Source organism: Podarcis cretensis (genome assembly GCF_951804945.1).
Source record: "Podarcis cretensis genome assembly, chromosome: 11".
NCBI lineage: Eukaryota > Metazoa > Chordata > Lepidosauria > Squamata > Lacertidae > Podarcis > Podarcis cretensis.
This window is the reverse complement of record NC_137180.1, coordinates 35,760,267-35,780,560: the sequence shown is the minus strand read 5'-3', so window position 1 is coordinate 35,780,560 and position 20,294 is coordinate 35,760,267.

The following is a 20,294-nucleotide window of genomic DNA, read 5'->3' as shown; positions in this document are numbered from 1 at the left end:
TCTGTGTTAAAACCTGGTGGCATACCGGAAGTGGCAGGTGCTCAGCCAGCGAAAACAGGAAGCGGACCCTTCTGCCTGCCCTTAGCTCGTTCGCCTGGAAGTGAAATTGCGCAGACTTCAACGCGGCTGACTTCCACCACCCTCCTGAAGGAGCTGTCCCGCAAAACTTCAGATATAGGTGCCTCATTTGTAACGACTCACCGGGAGGATTCAGAGTTAGAAGGTGATAGTGATATTTCTGAAAATTCAATAACTCGCTCCGGCACACGTTGACTTGGAAGTAAAAACATCCCCTCCTCTCCCTTGACACTTGCTTCTAAATAAGTTTCCGGTCTTAAGATGCTTCCCTGCAAGGATGTCCCTAACTGAAATCAATGCGATCCCCCCCCCCCGCCAAGTCATGGGTAACTCCTGTTTAGGATGCTCTATTGAAAAGCCCCGGCACCCCTTTCTTTGGGTAAATATTATTATTTCCTAAAGAGCCAGAGTACCGTAATAATCTGATTCCACACACATACACACAATCCTGAAAAAAGGCTTCCACAAGCCAGTTCGTTATCTTGTGATTTTATTTTATTTTTATGTTTTTGTTTACCAACAACAGGAACAGCAAAACAGCGAGGCCAGAGCCATAGCTACGGGGGACTAGCCACTGAGGCTCCCAACCTGTGTGTGTGTGTACGCAAATGCACGTGGGTCTTTGACCCGGGTTAAATAAAGCCTAGTTTGCCCCTGGTGAGGCGGAGGAGGGAGGAAAACGCTCCTGGGTTCAGGGCGTGATGCTCGGGATGTGCGTGCCTGGCGTTTCCCCCTGGGGTTCCTTAAGAGGCAAATCGTGTTCCAAGGTTTGTGGCGAAGGAGCTCTCTCCCCGCCCCCCCCCCCGCCCCCCAATTCGCTCGCTTGCATTTCTGATATCAGCAATTGGCTGTGCAATCTGGACAGCGGCCTCCACCTGACAAGCAGCTCGGAGTTGGAAATATTGCTTTGCAATCGCTAGTACGGGGGAAACGAGGGCAGGCGAGTGTTTAGTCTGGTTCCAATCTGGCCGACGCAACATTGTCGTGTTTGTTATGTCTGAGCTTTCTCCGGGGGGGCTCGGCTTCTCAGCACCGTTCTCTTTTGCCTTGCCTACTGGCTGGCGGCCCTGGGTGGGTAGTTTAGCCAGCAAGAAGGGCCTAGCTAGGCTGTGGCTGCTGCTGGCTGGCTGGCTGGCTCTGTTTGCCCAAGCAGGTGCTGCTGCAACAAAGGCCGAGCAGCCTTTGATGGGACTCCGAGCAACCTCGTTTGAACAGGGGCTCCCCACTGGCATGCAAATGGACCCCGGGGTCCCCTTTCGCTTTGAAGGCGCAGCGAAAGAGATCAAGCCGGGTGGAGAGGCTTGTGCCCTAAAAAGCAAGCTGGTGGGACGGTGTCAAAGCGCCCTCGCAGCCCACCTTCCTCCTCCTCTTTTTTTCTCCCCGAAGTACAAAGTGCGGATTCATTCACCCGCCTTCCTCTCGCCGCCCACCGGCCCTTCATCAGATCCCCCGCGGGCCGGAGAGAAGGCGAATTACTGGGGCTGAATTGGGAGGGAATGGCTGGTCTTAGGGAAAGGCTAATGTTTCCATTCCCCACCCCCCACAAAGACCACACAAAAAGCCACGACTTCGTTTACGGTGCCATTATGTAGCGTTTTAATCTGGGGATGGACTTTACCAAATGTTATCTATTGGGAGCGTAATGAAGCCCTTCTGTAGGCAGGCAAGCATTTTACGAATGCCACACACGGCGCCTCTGAACCAGCAAGGCTTCTCTCCGCTTCTATGGATGCGGGTGTGTGCCTGTGTTTTCTAAATAGTTCTGTGATTTATTCATGTTCGGTTGGGCTGCTGTTTCTCCCTCGACGCCCCCAAATATTGTTCATAGTTAGCTTTTAAAAACGCAATTCTCCCCAACATGCCGGGCTCTTCTTCCCTTTTGTTACATCCATGGTTCTCTATAAAAAAAGCTCCGCGTTATTCGCCAGCTGAGCTCCCACAGAAAAGGGGTTTACGGCGAGCGAGAAACATTAGGTTGGATGGCGGGGGTTGGGAAGAGAGAAGGGAATGGCTAAAAGTGCCTGGGATGTGTGCAGTTTGGGCTGCCATCAAAGCCACACTTCTTTTGGAAGGCTTTGCCAAACTGTGGATTCGGGAGGTCTTCTTGTTTTGGAAGGAAAGTTCCTCAAAAATACTTAGAGTATTGGCACCGAGGACGGGTAAATCCCTACGTTTCTGGTTAACTTAAACGGGGTGGTTCTGATTTTCCCTATCAATATGTGTATTCGCTTAACCGAGCAGGTGATTTTTCGACAAACTATTGGGCCACAACGGTCTTTCTTATGAATATGGCGTAAACAGATAGGCTTGTCTTTTCTTTCCGACCCCACGCCCGCGAGTCCTTAGTGCTTAATAAATTTGCCGCTTCTCCTGAGGATTTAGGTGCCTTCTGGACGAGGAAACGGCCTGCACCTTCTAGCTTCTCACTTATCTCCTTCATCCACGTCGGAGGGGAGCCTTCCGGATCTCGCTCGGACTCGGCGAGGTCGCCGTCTTGGGACGAAAATAAAACTGCGTGGCGAAACTAGGAGATCTCCTTCCTTCCACCACCGCGACCTGAGGATCGCCTAGGAAAGCGCGCCCGGCTCCTTCAGCCCCCGCCGGTGAGAGCGAGAGAAGAGGCCCCGTTTCCGCTTCCCAGCCTTTAACGCCTTCCTGCGCAGTCCCCGTGAGTATTCCTGTCGCCTTCACTGAAAGGCGTTCTCATTATTTAACGGGGTGGGGTGGGTGTAAAACGCGATCAGGGCCACCATCTGTTCCTTCCAGTTTGGATTTATGTCCCCATAACTCAATCCCACTTTACCTAGCTTAGTTTGACTGTCGACTCTCTCGTTTGGAGACGCGTATTTATGATTTGGCTAAGCGGCGGCGAGCGAGCCTATAAATAACGCGCGGAGGCTTGACTTTTTACAGTATTTCTTCGCAGGCAGGTGGGTTTCAGTTTGTGCTCCCTGCCTCGTTTGCGTCTGCCGGCCTCAGACTAAAACTCCACCATCTCCTAAATACACACCCTTGCGATTCTTCTTCTTTTTTTAAAAGTATTAATCCGTCGGAACACAGACTTTGTTCGGTGTGTAAAACGCTGGGATCTCAAAAGCACCGTGCAGCAGCGAGTGTCGCTGTGCAGGTTTACTCGGAAGTAAGGCCAACTGGAAACTCGCTTTTTTTCTAGTAAGCGTGCGGTGGGGCTCCACGTTGGCGCTTTCGCGAGAAGCTTGACCTGCAGAAAAAAGTGACCCCCCCTCCACTCTCTGGGAACAGCCAGCTGCTTTTAACCCTCCCCTCCCTTTGACTTTGAGCGGAGGAGGGAGGCACTCACAGGACCAGAGATTGTCAAGGCCCTGGGCGCTTTTCATCCTGGCAGCCTAGACAGAATCCAGCTGCGCATGAGCGAAGGTGAGTGGTTAGAGCCTCTCCTTGCTGATGCGCGACTGTAGAGACGAATCAGGCTTAGCTCCTTCCCCCTGACTTTGAACACGAGTCTCCTGGATTTTAGTGGCATCTTCCCACTCTCATCCCGGGCCCGTGAGAAAGGAAGAGGAAATGCGTCCACATCTGTCTGAACGTCTCTTCTCTTTGTTTTATTCTCAATAAAACAAGGCCTGATAGCTATTAATGTTGGATCTGCACCGCTACAATAAACAAGAGCCAGATGCAGAGCGATAAGTGTAAAGATCGGCGTGTAGCGGATGGGGAATCGGTTGATGATACTAAGAGAAAGGCATGCAAACCGCACACTTGCAAATGGTTTATTTATATGGCTTTCAGTTGCAATCGTGTCGTGGTTCACAGCCATCGGCTTATGCGCCTCGCACAGATGCTCCTGCAGCTCTTCTTGTGGGTCTGTTTCCTCTGGGATTTTCCCCTGCTGGAGCTCTGCGAGCCCCTGAAACAACTCCCCCCGCCCCGCTTCTCCTCCAGAGGAAATTCACCAGATGCACTAAGAAAGCTGCGCCTCGTGTTTATTCCTGGCTCCTGGTAAGGGACTTCTAAAACAAAGACAGAGGCTCTTGAAAGAATGGGAATTGCAGGAGAGGACGATGAGTGTCCAGCAGGCATTTTGATGGCGGGCGAAAGTGGAAATCCAGAGCCAGAGGCTGCTTTCAGAAAAGACAAAAATCCGCCTGCAGAAACAGGCTGCTGCTCCTGCGTGCGGATGAGCCGCGGCTCGCACGCAAGCGCCTCTGACGTACGCAAGCGCCTGGCCTTGCACCTATCACGGGTCTTAAGTTACTGGGCTTGCCTTGGGACTTTGAGCCAGGCAGACCTTTGCCTTGCCTTCTGTGACACAGACCCCGTTGCCGCAATAATAATAATAATAATAATAATAATAATAATAATAATAATAAATAAAAAAATAAAAAACAACAACCCATCCTTCTGCAAAAATTAAACCACAATGCAGAAACCGTTCCAAACAACTTACAATACAATAAGGTGGTGTCCTAAAAATATGCATCTCAAGAGTCAAAAGGCAGGGTAAAGACTGCATAGGGGGCCATACATTTAAAGCACCCCCGCAAGAATCCTGGGAACTGTGGTTTGTTAAGGGTTCTGCTCCGTAAATCGTAGCTCCCAAGATTCCTGGACAGGGGTGAACTTTATAGTGTGTGTGCAGTCGAGTGAGCAGAAGCACGGGGCAAGAGCAGGCTGCCATCGCTCTTCCCATCGCACAGTTTGGGAAGTTAGGCAGAAACCAGCGAGCTTTCTTTCCAAGTCTTGTGGCTCCGAAGAGATTTCAGCTTGCAGGCATTTCTAGCAAACAAACCATATGTTTAGGGTCCAGTGGAAATACATTTCGAGTGCGGTGCCAGGCCCTTTTGAAGCTGAGAGGACTCACTTTTCAATTCGTGACTTCAACTTTAGGATGACATCAGGGGGAAGGGGAGGGGGATTTCCTTCTGAATGCATAGGAGCCATGTCACAAATGTAAAACCCGCAACACTGCATGCCTCAGCTTCAGGATAGTACCCAACCTTAAACCCTTTACCTGCGAGTAAGTCCCGTTGGGAGAAGTGGAATGGTAAGGGACTGGTGTTTCCCTTACCTGTTGGTAGGCAGGTCTGTAACCTGTCTTCTAGAGACCTCCTGCCTATTATAGGTTGTCACGATCACCCAGCATTCAGAAATATTTTGCCTGTCATTTAACCCACACTTTAGCTATTATGGTTAACTGCTGTTAATAGCTGATCAGCCATTAACGTACCCTAACATTTTTTATAAGCCTGATTATCTCCACATTTTGTTTTAGTAAATTCCATACAATAACTCTGCAGTACTTCTTCCTTTTGAACCCTAGCCCTACGGACCACCCGTGTCCCTGGGGAACTCAGAAGTCTGTTATTAGGAAAAGGCATTCAGAGACGAGCAGATTTTTATCCAACCCCCTCCCTGAATCGTTCCTAACAATCTCTCTCTCTGTCTCCCACCGCCACCACTCCCCGTTTTTAATGTTGCTTCACGTGGAGAGAGATGTCCACAAACGACCTCGAGATCCTTTCCTCCCCCTGGATAGTCCCAGCCAAATTCAGGCTCCATTCAGTGCATCGCTGAGAGTTCAGCAGAGGGCAAGATGACGTTCGGATCATATTGGTCATACCTGAGATTTCTACATAAAGAAAAAACAGTGCGTTTTAAGACTATTTTAAAAATTAATGGCTTTTAATTTTAGGCCTCAGATGAGACAAAGACACAGTGCTGTTCCCAATAAGAATCACTTATGGGTCGGAAATGGTTGAATGTTGTTAGCCTTCCTCAAAGGGGCGCCTTGTTTGTTCCCAGTCACAAATATTTCCCCTACAATGTCCTGAGGTGTACGGTTCATTATCCTTTACCTACAAGCAGTCTGATCCTATGCGTAATTTTAATACACAGAGACCCCGATTCAAATTCCTGCTTAAGAAATGAAGCTCATTGACAGATCTTAGGCCAGTATCTATCTCTCAGACTAAACGACGCAATAGGGTTGACGTGAGCCCTTGAACTCCCTGGAGTATATTTGTTTATTTGTTTGTTTGTGTATTTAATATACCGCCTTTCTCCGAATATAGGATCAGAGGGTGGGGCTTGCAGCATGAATTGCAGCTAGAAACATACAATCAATATGATTTTAAAATAATAATAAAGCACTTTAAACACAATCATTTAGCAGCAAAAGAGGGAAAAGGTACAACACCCTCCCTGCACCTTGCCACAGCAGCCAGCTAGTTAGTGGCCAAAGGCCTGTCTGAGCAAAAAAGTATTTGTTGGGAAAAGGGAGAGCATAAAAAGAACCAGCCTAGCCTCCAGTGGAAGGGAGTTCCACAGTCTGAGAGAAGAGAAAGGAAAATGCCCTCTCCCATAAAAAGGCCCTCTCTCGTGGCCTCATCAAACGTGCATCCATAATGGAGGCAGGATAGAAAGAAAGGGTCCCCCAAAAGTCCGGGCAGGTTTATTTAAGGAGATACAGTCATTCAGATAGTCTCGACCCAAGCATTATTTGTATAGCAGTATAAATAAAATGGGACAAATAAATAAGTAAGAAATATCAGTTTCCAAAGCAGCATAATTGGGTTGCATGCAACCAAGTAACAGCCGAGGAGGCTCATTGGTATTAATGGGTCCGTTGGTCATATCCACCGAGTTCAATGGGTCTACTCTGAGTAGGACACATCCCATTTATTTCAGGGGAGTTTTTTTGTTTTGTTTTTGCTTCCATGATGGATCGCAAATTCCTCTGGCACCAACGAGACTTTGCCCCCGCTTCCTGTGTCGCTATTCCTCCCCTGTGGTTCAATCTACTTCAGTCCGATTAGACGGGACTCCGGCGGGCTGACGGTTAAGGGGCTCCTGGCGAAAAAGCTCCTGTGGCTCCAGCTGCTCCACTCGGAGCTGGGACTGGTCCTCCCGGGACAGGAGTTGTGAGGATTTTTTTTGTGGGGGCAGGCAGAACAGATGGGAAAGAGCCTGGAGGGAAGCCCCAATGAACGGGCTGCTTAGCAGCACCTTCTGGTCTTCAGGAAAGGCAAGGGCACGACATGGCTGAGAAGGAGGAGGAGCCTCCAAGACCAGACCTCACGAGTTGCCTCCGAGGCCTTTCCAAACGCGTTGCCAAACGTTTTGGGGTCTCCGGGAGTAATCAGCCTGCCACGAGGCAGGAGTCGAAATCAAAACATCCCTCGCTTAATTCAAACTCCGTGACTTGTCCGCAGAACTCGGGTTTGGGTTCAGGAGAGAAACTCGCCTTCCCCCCGCTCTGAAAAAACCAGCAGGCCGTTCTTCGGTGGCATCTTGCCCTCCGAAGCAAGCCTTGCTCGCTTGCTCCCAGGTGAGAGATTGCCAAGGAGTGCAGTTTGAATCTGGCCCGTTCGCCAGATCGAGAGATTTCTCAGATCCCCAATACAGAGAAATGATTAGAGAGGAAATGATTTCTATGGGGAACTGGGCTTGGCGCTCTTCAGTCATTCCTCTGGATAAAAGTGCGTTGGAAAAACTTTCCAAGGTCTGTATATAAACTTGCCAGTAAACGTCTTCCATCGGAATGTGCGATCCGGTTCCTCTGTTTTAATAGGAGACTGGGGAGCAAATAAAGACTTTATGTGCAGGTGACAAGGGTTCTTTCTTGGTAAAGTAAGTCAGACACCCTTCCACTTCCTAAGTAAGGTGTTGAAATCCAAGTAGAAGGTTTAATATTATCAGTGGATAATTAAGAGTGTCGTCTCCATTAGGTTGGATTCCTATTATTATTATTATTATTATTATTAAAATTTATATACCGCCCTTAAAAAAAGATCTCAGGGCGGTTCACAAAATAAAATACAAGATGAAACACAAGTAAATAATTAAACCCAAACAAGAAAACAAAAACCCCAACCAGTTGCCCCCGATCTACATATAATGCCGAGTACATTCAATATTGAACTGTATGCAGGTTTTTAAAAAAACAAAAAGGAAGCATCCTTTGCTCTGAATCAGGGCAACTCTTTACGTGTTTGTCCAGAGGTGTCCCATTGACTTCAGCAGAACTTGACTCTCGAGTCGACGTGCATTCGATGACAGCCTTCGACCGCTTTTAGTTGTGGCGTCTAGAATCGAAGCAGCGTCAGCTCACTTCCTTCTGTTCACCTTCTGCGTTGTGTGAATCTGGCTGATACACGGACGCAGGGCGATCGCCGACGTTACTCCTGCTCAGAGGAGGCCCACTGAAATCAATGGACTCGAATGATAACCCGATGTAGGAGAAGTCAGTAAGAAATAAAGCCGGCCATCTGCCAATCTCATTTTATGGAGTGCTTCGAAGCTGCTTCCTCCCAGGTCGCTTTGTGTACCTTGCCAACTGCTTCTGTTTATATAGTCCTTGTCTTGCCTTCTGCCATGACCTGTTAGGTTTGCATTTGGGGAAAAAGAAAAGAAAGAAAAAACCTCCGACTTTTATTGTTTGGCAAACCTGCTCTGAAACGGTAACAAACCCAGCAAGGTCAGCCAGAGGAATAGACAGGAGAAGAAGTCTCATGGAAAGTCCTGCTGGTTTGATATAGGAGTGAAGTCCACTGGTTTCAGTTTCCCTACTCTGAGTATGGCTAAGGTCGGCGAGCACCCCCACAAGGCAGAAGAGAAGAGAAAGAAAAGCCTGGGGCTTCTGTCTTTAGCAACGACAACAGAAAAGAACAGTCCTTCACTCCAGCGTCCAGTAGGTAGGTTGATAAGCACCACTACTAAACTGAGCGGGTCTTATTTCCCAGTAACCCGGCCTAGGTTTGGGCTGTGAATCCCATTGATTTCAACGAGAGGAATTCCTTAAGGCTGAAGGGCAATATATCAGTCGCCCAAAGTAAATAAATGCATTACATATTGTCTTACCCAGTTAAGGCAAAACCATACATCATCATCATCATCATCATTGAATTGAAATCAGAAATATACACTAATTTCTCAGTGGATGTGTATATTGGAGCTGGACCGGCTTAATTTGGTGAAGCCACAAGCCAATTAAGGCGAGCATCCAGTGCACATGGAACACGGTGGGATTTACTTCTGAGTAAATCACATGCATGAGGTGAATGTTCCACTTGTGCCATCAGGTTTAACTGAAACAAAGAAGAGCCCTGTGGATCTTTAGTGTTTAAGGACTTTAAGGACACACATTTATTATGGCATAAACTTCTCTGGAGTCTGGACTACAGTCCACTTAATCCGATGCTTGATTTGGCAGTGGGTTTAAATTTAACTGCTCTGTGTTGTTGCGGAATCACTATTATAACTCCCAAGTACAAGAAATTTACTGTGCGTTTTTTTAAAAGACATTAATATTCACGCGGAGTAAGTTGTTGGAACTTTCCAGTCTTTAGGCAACTGTTTAGTAAAATACCCAAATCGCTTTAGATAGTGTTTAAAGCGCACGCTGACAACTAGCGCTTTAAATCTCTAGAATCAGCCAAACCAAGTAAAGCGAGCAACTGAATTATTATTTCTGCTTTTCAAAAAAATAACTATTATTTAGGCAAAGGAAGAAATATCAACATTAGGATTCGAGGTTCCTGTTGAAGTCAGAAGAACATCCCATAAATATTGTTTCCAAACTAATCCACAACCCAAGCCTGCAAGGGCCTGGCTTAAACTCAAGGGCCTCGACTTTCCCGCCGCACGGAATGGAACTTATGTAAGTATCAGACTCCTAAATTCACCTGCAGCATCAGCATAGCACGTGCGAGCTGGCCTTGATTTCTGCCTTAAGGAGGGATCCACCTCTCTTAGAGGAAGCCCCTTTAACCAATGGCAACGGAGGAACCGGGGGAAATATCGCTCGCTCTTGAACTCTGGCGGCAGAAGAACGTTCGGAGCTGGAAAGCGGCTGAGCTCTCGCACCGAGGCAGAATCTCTGCTTGCCCACCTGCCTGGGCGAGTGTCTGCTAGCTAAGCATCGGTGGTATTGGTGACCCAAACCCACTGAGTGTTGTTACCTCTAGGCTGCAGCATCCGGCTTCGTTTCCTCTTCGCCCCGCAGCCACAAATCTCCCCCAGCAACCCCCATTAAGTCACCGGGCTGGGTTTAGCACAACGGCCTGAACTGCTTTTTCTCCAGCGCCAGCTCAGCCCACCAACCCTTCCCAAAGGACAGAAAGGATGGAAGATCTGCTCCGAGACTGGGTGGATTAAGACCTTTTGTAAACCGCTTTGAGGTTTTCTGACAGTCAAGCAGGATATAAAAGTAGTGAGATGAATAATGCATTTCGGGGGCGTAAAGACCTTTCCATAGTAACAACCCAAGAACACAGAAATTAAATCCTGCGTTTAGTGGGACCTACCAACACTAGGAAACCGCGGTTGAATTATCAGGGCAATCTTATACATGCCTGTTCAAAAGTAAGCCCCTTAATTCTAGATGCATTTACCCGGGAGTAAGCGCCATCGAACTCGGCTGGATTTGAATGGCATCGCGCTGTTACTCTGGAACTGGCAGATACTGGACTGAGCAGTCCATTTTGGACCTTAGGCAACTGTGCTGATGGCGGGTGATGGTAGCTATGGGAGTTGTGGTCCCAAACATCTGGAAGGCACCAGGCTGCCGAAAGCTGCTCTATGAAAATTATATGGATGGTGCAGAAGAGGGGCACAAACCACAGGGAAGTTCTCCTGGGAATTATCCAGTGAGATCCATTCTCTTGCGCAATGCTCTCTTGTGTCCCCACCTTTTTGTTTGTTTTAATTGTCTGGTTTCTGAGATTGTTACAGTACTTGGTTGACTTGAGGAAATCACCTGCAACTGTGTAACTCAATGTGTGTTTACTCGGAAGTAAATCCAATTAATGCAAAGGTCCTGCCTTAATTTTATTTCTTCATTTTAGAAACGATAAACCAAATAGTGTTTTAAACCAACAACTGCGAAACCATTCAAAAATAAATTTCAGGGTGGTATGGAGAAACATTTAAAAAAAAAAAAATTATACAACACAACACAAACCAGCAATATAATAAAACATTCAACAAACACCATCATCTAAAATATATTGGAAAATAAAATGGTTTTAACCTGGCACTCTAAAGAACACAGGGTTGGTGCCAGGAGTATTATTTATTTAAACACATCTCCAAACCTATTAATATTTAAGCAGTGTACAAAAATACAGCTTAGGAACAATGGAACTGCATAACATTCAAAATGCGGGCATCACCACAAAGAAGGCCCTATTTTATTTTATCTTATTTTTAAAAAAATACATGCCTGATGTGCTCCTCTGACCATCTCAGGGCAGGAGCTCTCAGTCTACCAAACAACAGGGTTGCCGGAAGAGGGGGAAAGTCAGGTTGCTTTAAGCCTTCATTGATAGGGCGGACTCTACAAGAAAAATCAACATGCTAGAGTAAATTATAAAGGGTTTAAAAACAGTAAAAGAAAACTAGTTTTGGGGGGAAAGGGTTTTTAGAAGCCCAATTCAGTGGGAAATGTTCTAACGTAAAACTCCCTTGAAACAAATCGCTTCATCTTCTTCTCCACTGGCATTCATTTCAATGGACAGAGCCCAAAAAATGTGCTCTTTGTCGAGTCGGGGTTGGGATCAAAATATATGATCCGGTTTAAAACCCAAAAAGTCTGGATTAACGTGTGTGCACGGGCTGGCTTGTTATAGCTTCCTTTATGTTTGTAGCTGGCTTCCAAAAAGTCAGCTTTTAGCACGGAGAAAACTTTCAAACAGTTGTTCTTAGAATGTCTACGGGTAGACTCCATGCCTCACTTATGAATCTGTTCATAAAAGCAGCAAGGCGGGCAGTCCATCGGAAACACATTTGCTTATGCCATTGATTCCAACTTACTTTCAGACTAACTTCACCCCAGTCGGATCCTATGCATATTTTCTAAAACCGTAAATCACAGCAGAACTTCGCTTTCCAGCGCAATCTTAGCCATGTCTACTCGGAAGGAATTCCTATTGACTTCAACGGGGCTTGCTCCCAGGTAAGTGGGAGTAGCGTTGCAGACAGACTCCCTGGCCCTGAGCAGGGGGGTTGGACTAGATTACTTCCGGGTTGTCTCTCCCAAAACTTACAGCTCTAAGATGCCAAGCTGATTTAGTGTTTGTAGTCGTATTAGAGCAGGGGATGGTGTGCTGTGAGCGTGTGTGTGTACATTGCGCCTGGGTAACAATCCGATTGCCTTCAGCCGGAGCGCTCTGGGGTGAGTCTTTTTACAGACTGCAGCCAAACCCAGTCTCGGCACGCATGTCGTTTACACCCAAGACAGGTATTCAGAGAAAGCAGCAGGTTCTCATATTTGGGGAGTGGGGGTCGGAGGCGAAGGAGGACTAATTCATGGCCTCAGGAGCTCACACAAATCCCTGGCCAAACAAAATCTGGATCTTTGGGTTGAAAAATCGGCTTCCTTCTATGGAAACCGTTGACAGGAATCCAGAGGATTAGTCGCATTCCACTCCGGATCATTTCTCTCTCTCTCTCTCTCCTCCTGGCAACATTTCGAAACGATTGATCCTTCCCAAGGCCATAAACAATGTCCTGAGAAAATGATCTAACCGGGCTTTCCGTTTCTTGCCTTTCTGGCCCGCGAGTCCCCGTGGTGTACTTTTGCCAGAAAGTTGACGAAGACTTTTGACAGGTTCCCTCCTCCTTGATTGTTTTCGAAATGCATTTTTTTTAAGCCTTCGCTTTGTTGTGCCAATTAACTCTGCAGGTTCTTTAAAGGATCATTGGTAGTCAATATATGAGGGGAACTATATTTATTTGAACAGAATAGGTAAACCTCAAACAGCAACAACAAAAACAACCCCTCAGGCAGTAAACTTTCTTACACAGTAATATAAACCCTATTACACCGATAAATAACCCCAAAGGAACAATTCCAAAGGAACAATCCCCCCCACCACCAGACCTTCACCTACATACAACACCAGATCCAGCCACAGGAAGTCTCTGCAGAGTTTGGTCCATTATCCTCATCCTACTGCCCTGTGCCGATTAGGGCTCCTAATTTGGGCAATCAAACCCCAACTGGGCCGCCCTCAAGGGACCGAGGACTCACTGGAAGGGTTGGCTGCGTAAGACCAGACCAACACCTCCTTGGTTTTTCTTGCGCGTTTCCCGCTACACGCCTTTCGCTCCCCCCGCTGCTATCTATTTCTCTTGGAGTCTTGATTACGGTTTGAGCTGCCTAACACCGGGCGCCTACAGAACAGATAGTGGGAAGGAAAGAGGGTCTCTTGCGACGCGTGGCAGATCCGCGATCCACCCCACGTGTTCCCAGACGCTCTTCGGATGAAAGGACTGACGCCGTTCATTCGCCTCGGCGCTTGGAGCTCGGCGCTCTCTTCTACAGCGGCGCAGGGAAACCCTGGAGGCTGGTGACTGGGGAGGGTTTTGGAAACCCAGACGCAGAAGAGACAGGGCCGTCTTGTTCTTAGTTTAAGCTACCACAAATCGGTATATTTTTCAATGCGAAACACGGACGTACGCACACCTGGCTCCTAAATTTTAAAACCCAGTAGCTAGTCACCGGGGAAAGGGTGTAAGCTCTAACAGCAAGGAAGCAGCTGTTCACTCAGGCAAATAGGTGCCTTTGCAGCAGCGTGTGCTAGATATTTTTATTTGGAAGTGATTGGATCCTAAGCACCGTCAGGCCAGGGTCCTTTGCACTGTCACGTGGGCGAAAGTCACGCCGAGGCCAGCGGCATCCAGGACATAAGATGGGCTCAATGGTCAGAGCATTGCTCTGGCATCTCCAGGCGGGGCTGGGAGCGACCTTAGTCTGAAGCCCTGCTGGACGCTTTGAGGAACTGCTGGACTTCACCCTCTTGCAGCCTTCGGTTGGTGTCCTCTGGCATACACTGTTGTTAGGTACACTTTGGATACAAATGAGCACCTGGAGCCTTAGATTCCACCCTAAACATATGTGCTGATTCCCGTGTCCACGGAATACAAGGGCCCCAAATACGCCTAACTCACAGCACGTTCCCAATTCCAATCTCTCGCTTTGACCACCTTTTGAATTAAACAGGAGCCTCTATTTATCTCTAAATAAAGGAATGGATCTAATAGAAATAAATAAGGAATAAGGCGCGCGCGCGCGCTTATGCTTGCAATTAAGCTCACAATCCTAGGCTTCTCATTCGCTTGGAGTTTCATTGGAAGTCATTGGGACAGCGCATAGTTAGGAATGACTTCGATGACTAGGAATGGGCTGATTGGGAATGTTTCTGGCAGCGGGGAGGGTCTTACCCAGATTTACTTCAAAGCAGTTGAGTTTAGGGCCTGGGAATCAGTAAAGAAAACAGCGGTAACAGTCGAAGGGAAATAGAGCCCAAGTAAGTAAGTCAAGGCATTTGGATCAAAGCCAATGGAGTCCTCGTTGCGACCTATGATCCTCTTAAATCCAACCCCTTCGACTTAACGGCACTGTGGATCTTCTCTTTCTCCCTTGCTGTTGGAAAAGGAGGCGGTGCGCAAAATTATGCCTAATCTTTGAGCAATGCCTGGGAAAAGGAAGCGGGGGGTGGGGAGGAATCCTGGCCACAGAAATGGAGGAAGGAGACCCAGTGAAAGAGCGAGAGAGCGCCTTGCGTGCGAAGAAGGTAGGAAAAGGTCGCGTGTGTCGTGGCTGGGCTGGTGCGCCGGCATTGGACGCTGGTCGCTGGGGGTTTCCCTCCGGTCGGATTGCGTAATATCCCTGGGTGAAGGGTGGGAGGCGTGGTGGCGAAGGCAGATGGAAGAGTTGGGTGGAGGCACTGGCAGGCCAACCCCCAAGCGCCCGCAGGAGGTTTTGATGCTGTTTCTGTTTGCGCATTGGCATGTTCGAGGGAGGGGCAAGGAGGCGAAGCTTCCTCCTACAGCGCCTCGACGTCCCCGCCTCCATCCAGGCGCGGCCTGCTGCTGCTGCTGCTGCACATTCGGGGTGGCATTTGGTGAGGCAGAAGAGGGATCCCCTCCCTCGCCAGTCTTGCCGGGAAGCAGGCAGTTCTCGCTCTGTTTTTACACCTGCTTCGCCCTCCTTCCTGGCTGATTTATAGCCCAGGCTCAGCATTCCGCAAATCACCCACGCCGCTTCCTCCCGCCCGCAACTCCCTCCGCTAGAAACGCACCAGCCAGCGGGATGCGCAAGACCTCCCCGGCGTCTCATCTGGCAGCGCGCAGCGTTCAGCGGGGCGGGTGGGCGTGGCAATTCTCCTGCGCTTTGTGAGGCTATGGAAGAAGAAGCAACATTACCCCCCCCCCAAAAAAAAGGTCCAGGCGCGCGCGAGTCCAGCGGTACCACGCGAAATATGATGAAGGAGGAGGGAATCGGAATAGTCCGGCAGTTTGCAAACATTCTTAGTGCTATTTACACAGGGCTAGACAGACGGCAACACACTTCAGTGAAGATAAAATAATAGCCCACGGAACTGTTGTAAAGATTAGTTTAAACGAATGTATAACCGAATTTTGCGAGACATTGCTGTCAACGAACAAATAGATGTATTCATTAATATCATTAATTAATGGGGGGCCCTGAGGGCTCCTGTAATGCGGATGGGGAGAATTTTTATGCTATGTAGCTTATGCTTTATGTTGCTTCATATAATAAATACTTCTAAATTTTTCACCTTCAGCATTTTACACCAACTGCTGAACATCAGCCTTGCTTGGAAATTAAAGCCCTTTGCATTCAATATGACTATAATGCTTGCCTAAATACTAAGGGCGGGTCATTGTAACAATTCACGCTGGACGATAAGCCAACCGGTTAAATCTAAGTTAAGTTGTTGATTCTAGATCCATGCACATGGCACTAACCGTAGGGAAGGAATAACACAACCAGCAATACACGTTCCTCCTCCCAGGCGCTTACAATATATCTGTTTACACTGAATGCAGTCCCACTTAATATGGTTTCTGTTCTGTGGGCATGACCCCGTTCAAACTAAGCACCTACAGGCAAAGCCAGTGTGGTGTAGTGGTTAGAGTGTTGGACTGGGACCTGGGAGAACCAGGGTTCAGATCCCCACTCTGCCACGAAGCTCACTGGGTGGCCTTGGGCCAGTCGCTGCCTCTCAGCCTAAACTCAGTTTAAATGGGGAAGGAAAGATCCACGTACGCCACCTAGAGCTCCTTGGAGAGAAAGGCGGAATACAAATGCAATCAATCAATCAGTGGAACAATCCTGTACACTAGTGGTGTCCAAACTTTTTTCAAAGAGGGCCAGATTTGATGAAGTGAAGGGCCGTGAGGGCCGACCAAAGGGTCGACCAAAGTGGTTAAGCTTTTTTTTTTAGGATTGAAGTTGTTGAGCTTCCGGCGGCCCGGATTAGTCCCCTGAAACGGACTGTGGACATGCCTTCTGTACACACTTAGCGGGGAGTACGGATCACTGAACACAAAACAAAGGGGAATCCTACAGGGTCGGCATTTGGGCTTGTTAGCAAAGTCGATGGAAGCCCGGAGTTTCTAAGCAACAGCGCAATCCTACTCACGTCTCCTCGGAAGTAAGCCTTGCCGAACCTGCTAAGCCTAGTGCTAAGTAGACATGTATAGGATCCCGCAGCAAAAGTAGTTAGGATCCTTTGGCAACCAGTCCCAATTTAAACAAATCGGATAGTTTATTTCCACTAGCGCACTGATGTGATCACAACGGATAATCATGAACTAAAGTAAAAGAAAGAAATGACGAGGAGGATAATTTATTGCGTTTCTGTCCAGCCCTTCCTCCAAAGGAGCGCAGATAAGAGAGTAACAAAACAATGCAACTGGAATTCGACGAGGGACCTTGGTGTATCTCTCTATTAACTTGCCCCATGGCAAAAGCGATTGGACCCGGGTCGTCTCCTCTGAGTTCTAAGGCCACGGAGAAGGAGGGAATTTGAAGCCAGCGCGCTAGGGGTGGTATCTTTGAAGTTTCCCTTCGCCCCAAAGAAAAGCTGGAGGTCGCTTTTCACCACCAGATCCACCCATTCTTCTCCAGCCTCGGCCACACGGTGAATCCCTTTTGCCTTCGTGTCAGGCTCCGCGACCTTTTTTAAACAGAGACTAAGCAGCTCGCAAATGCGGGCTGGCAGGCCTGAGTATCTCGCTAGCTTCCCTTGCCATCTATCAATCCACCTTTCTAATTAGACTAATTAGGAGATCTGTGGCCTGCTGCGGGCCCCACAGACTAAGTGCTTCTGGTTTATGAAAGGACCCCCTGAATACTCGCCGTGGGAGGGCGGCTTTTCAGTCGGGGGAGTAACAGTTGCCACCATTTATCCCTTCGCCATTGAAAAAAGAGCTCGATTAAAATGTTTGGGAACTTTCGCGGCCCCCGATCCCGCCCTAATTAGGGGTCCCGGGGAGATCCCCTCCCTGCCTTCTTGCCTTCGCAGGGCAGATCTGAAGGCGGACAGAGAATGCAGGCCTTCATCGCCCGAGGGGGAAGAGAGGCGGCCACCGGATCCCTTTCATCTCGGCAGCTCGCAGATGCGTCTCTTGGAAACGCTCCTCGGTCCTTTCTGACCACTCCTTCGAAAAGAACCTTCAACCCCGGAACCAGTGGGGAAAAGGAAAGAGCCTCTGAGCACGTGCAAAGTGTGTTTCTCGCGTCACAGAGCTTTCACAGCCGGGGTTAGCGATTTATGGGTAGATGGGAGGGCTCTTCTCCTTTTAGAATCGCAGGGTTGTAGCGTTGGAAGAAGGGACTCAAAGGATCATCTAGCCCGACCCCCACGACGCCTTCACTATTTAGACATTAACCATGAACATTTGGAGGGGTGAACAGGAGGGAGTTCTAGTTCTCCAGGCGGCAAAGCCGGCGTTTGGGTTTCGGAGGCAATCTTGGGATTGTTGCTGGGTGCGTCAAAAGGACAGAAACTCTGCCCCCACTCCCAGATCGTTTATAAAGTCTGCTTTTAATCTGCCATTTCCTCAACATCTCATCCGAATCAGCCAGCCTCATCCGAATCGTCGAATTCAGCCCTGTTTAGATGGCCTCCCCCTAATGGAACTAATATTTGCCCATCTCTCTCTGTGTGTAGCTGAAAGCCTCGCCAATCCATTCCAGTGGGGATCCAAACTCTGTTCCGGATCTTCTTACTTTTAACTATCAAGCCCCATGTTAAGGATTAAGGTATCCGGCCATCCTCAGAAATCAATTACTTCCACCCAAATAAGTTATTTCCAAGTCCTGAGCAAAAAGCTGGCAATCAGTCCTATTGAAATCAATTACACTTTCATCTCAGAGTGGCTGAACTGTGCCAAATGGGCTGAAGCCAAATAATTTACCGCTTTGGGGCCTTTTGGTTAACAGCAGGCCCACGTAAGAAATGTTGTCCTCTTATATTCCAGGTTCGAACCATTTATCATTCCCATTTCGCATCCTTTTTTATGGAGATACGAGGGATCGAACCCGCGAGGTTTTGCAGGGGACCTAGGCTGGGTTTTCACGTCCTACGAAGTGCATATTTCTGTTTTAAACGGTCTTGGCTTGAGCTCTTTTCCGTCCCAAAGAAGGGCTGCGTGGGAAGAGGTACTGTACTAACAAACTATGCCTTTGGAAGGAAGGAAGAGAAAAAGGAGAGCGCGCGCTTGGAAGAGGCGAGCGGGGGCGCACCTGATGCCGCCGCCTGCCCTTCCCACCTTCAGCTTAGTTGTGCATGGGCTGCTTCTAAAGATGTAGCAAGCAAAGACTTTCCCATCTTGCAAGGCGGAGGGAAGCTTTCCTATGGTTCTCCTATAATCCCTCTTAGTGGAAAAGAGCCAGATGTACAAAGAAATATCATCAGGTCAATGTTCTTAATCTTGTTAGGTTAGAAAAAGGGGAACCTAAGCAAAAGATGTTATTAACTAAATGTCAGCCCATGCTGTTTCCAAAACTCCTTGAACCATAAGCTCTTCTAATTTTTCCCCCTTTTTAAATCAGACGTAACTACTGTAGGTGTAACATGATCTCACAGTCCCGGCTCTTAATACTTCTGCCTGGCTAACGAGGAGAGCCCTTTTAGGCCCTTGCAAGGAAGTGTTTTTTTCTTTTAAAAAGCCACTCCACGCAGCAAGAGGGGAGGTGCATGACCTAGACAGGGGTTATGTCAGTTTCACAGATGACGGCGATACTAGACAGATACTAGCTTTATTCCTTGGTACAGAATACATCTGTTAGTCAATACCCACTTCTGCTGATTTCTCTCTCTCTGAACACTATGCCACGTTTAACTGGTATCCTGTTTATAGTCGTGATACTGTTTCCCCTCCTTTCATCATAAACCAGGTCGCAGGCAATGTTCACACGTGCACACGTATCTTCCTGCGCGCTGGCTGGCTGGAAACGAAATCAACCAAAGGAGAAGACGATATGACAGTTCTGTCTTTGGTATCTGGAGATCCGTGGTGGCTCATTCACACGTGCAGATCACCACCTCTTGATGCTGCTTGATCATTAGTTAATCAAGAGGGGAACTAGACCACACAAAGAGTCCATGCCTGGAGACAGAATAAGCGCAGAATCTCTCAAATCCGACTTTCTCTTCCTAAATTACACCTGTAAGGTGTACCCGGATAGCTTGCCCTGGGCTTTTCTTCAAACAAACAAACCCCAGCCAGGGCGCCTAAAGAAGTAGGAACTTCAATCTTCCTATATTAAGGTCATGATTCAATTTCACAACAGCAAAAGGATTAAATACAGCTAGGAGCTCGACTGCTTTCTTTCCTCTCAGTATCCAGTATTGCAACGAATGTCCGCTGTTAAGAGCTCGGGGCGCCTGAATGTAAAGGCTTACCCTAAAGTAAGCGGGTAGAAGTTTGCAAGAAGTTTTTTCTCTGTCAGGTGCGCATTAAATTCCATTCATTTAATCCATGGACCTTCTCTCCATTCAGGAAGGTTAAGGGCTGCCCAGGCAAGAATAGGGTTTTTTCCCCCTGGTCCCCGGCGACCCTACACCATTTCCTTTTACAGAGGGGAGGACGTTAGCTGTGTGGCAGAGCACCAGCTCCGCCTGCAGAAGGCTCCAAATTAAATTAATCGACATTAAGTCCGGGGAAAACTCCCTGTTGAAAGACTCCCTAGAGAGCTGTTGCCAGTCCGTGTAGACAATATTGAGCTAGATGGACCATTGATCTGACTCAGTATAAGGCAGCTTCCTACGTTTCTATGTTTTGGGATGCAATTTCACTGATTAAAGGGTGCATTAAAAAAGTTTGACGAAATGGAGACGCTTTTGTAGATACCTGGTTAGGTGAAATGCAAACGAGAAAACTTCAATGCACCGCTGTGCTTGAAGAACAGGTTCTCCGTT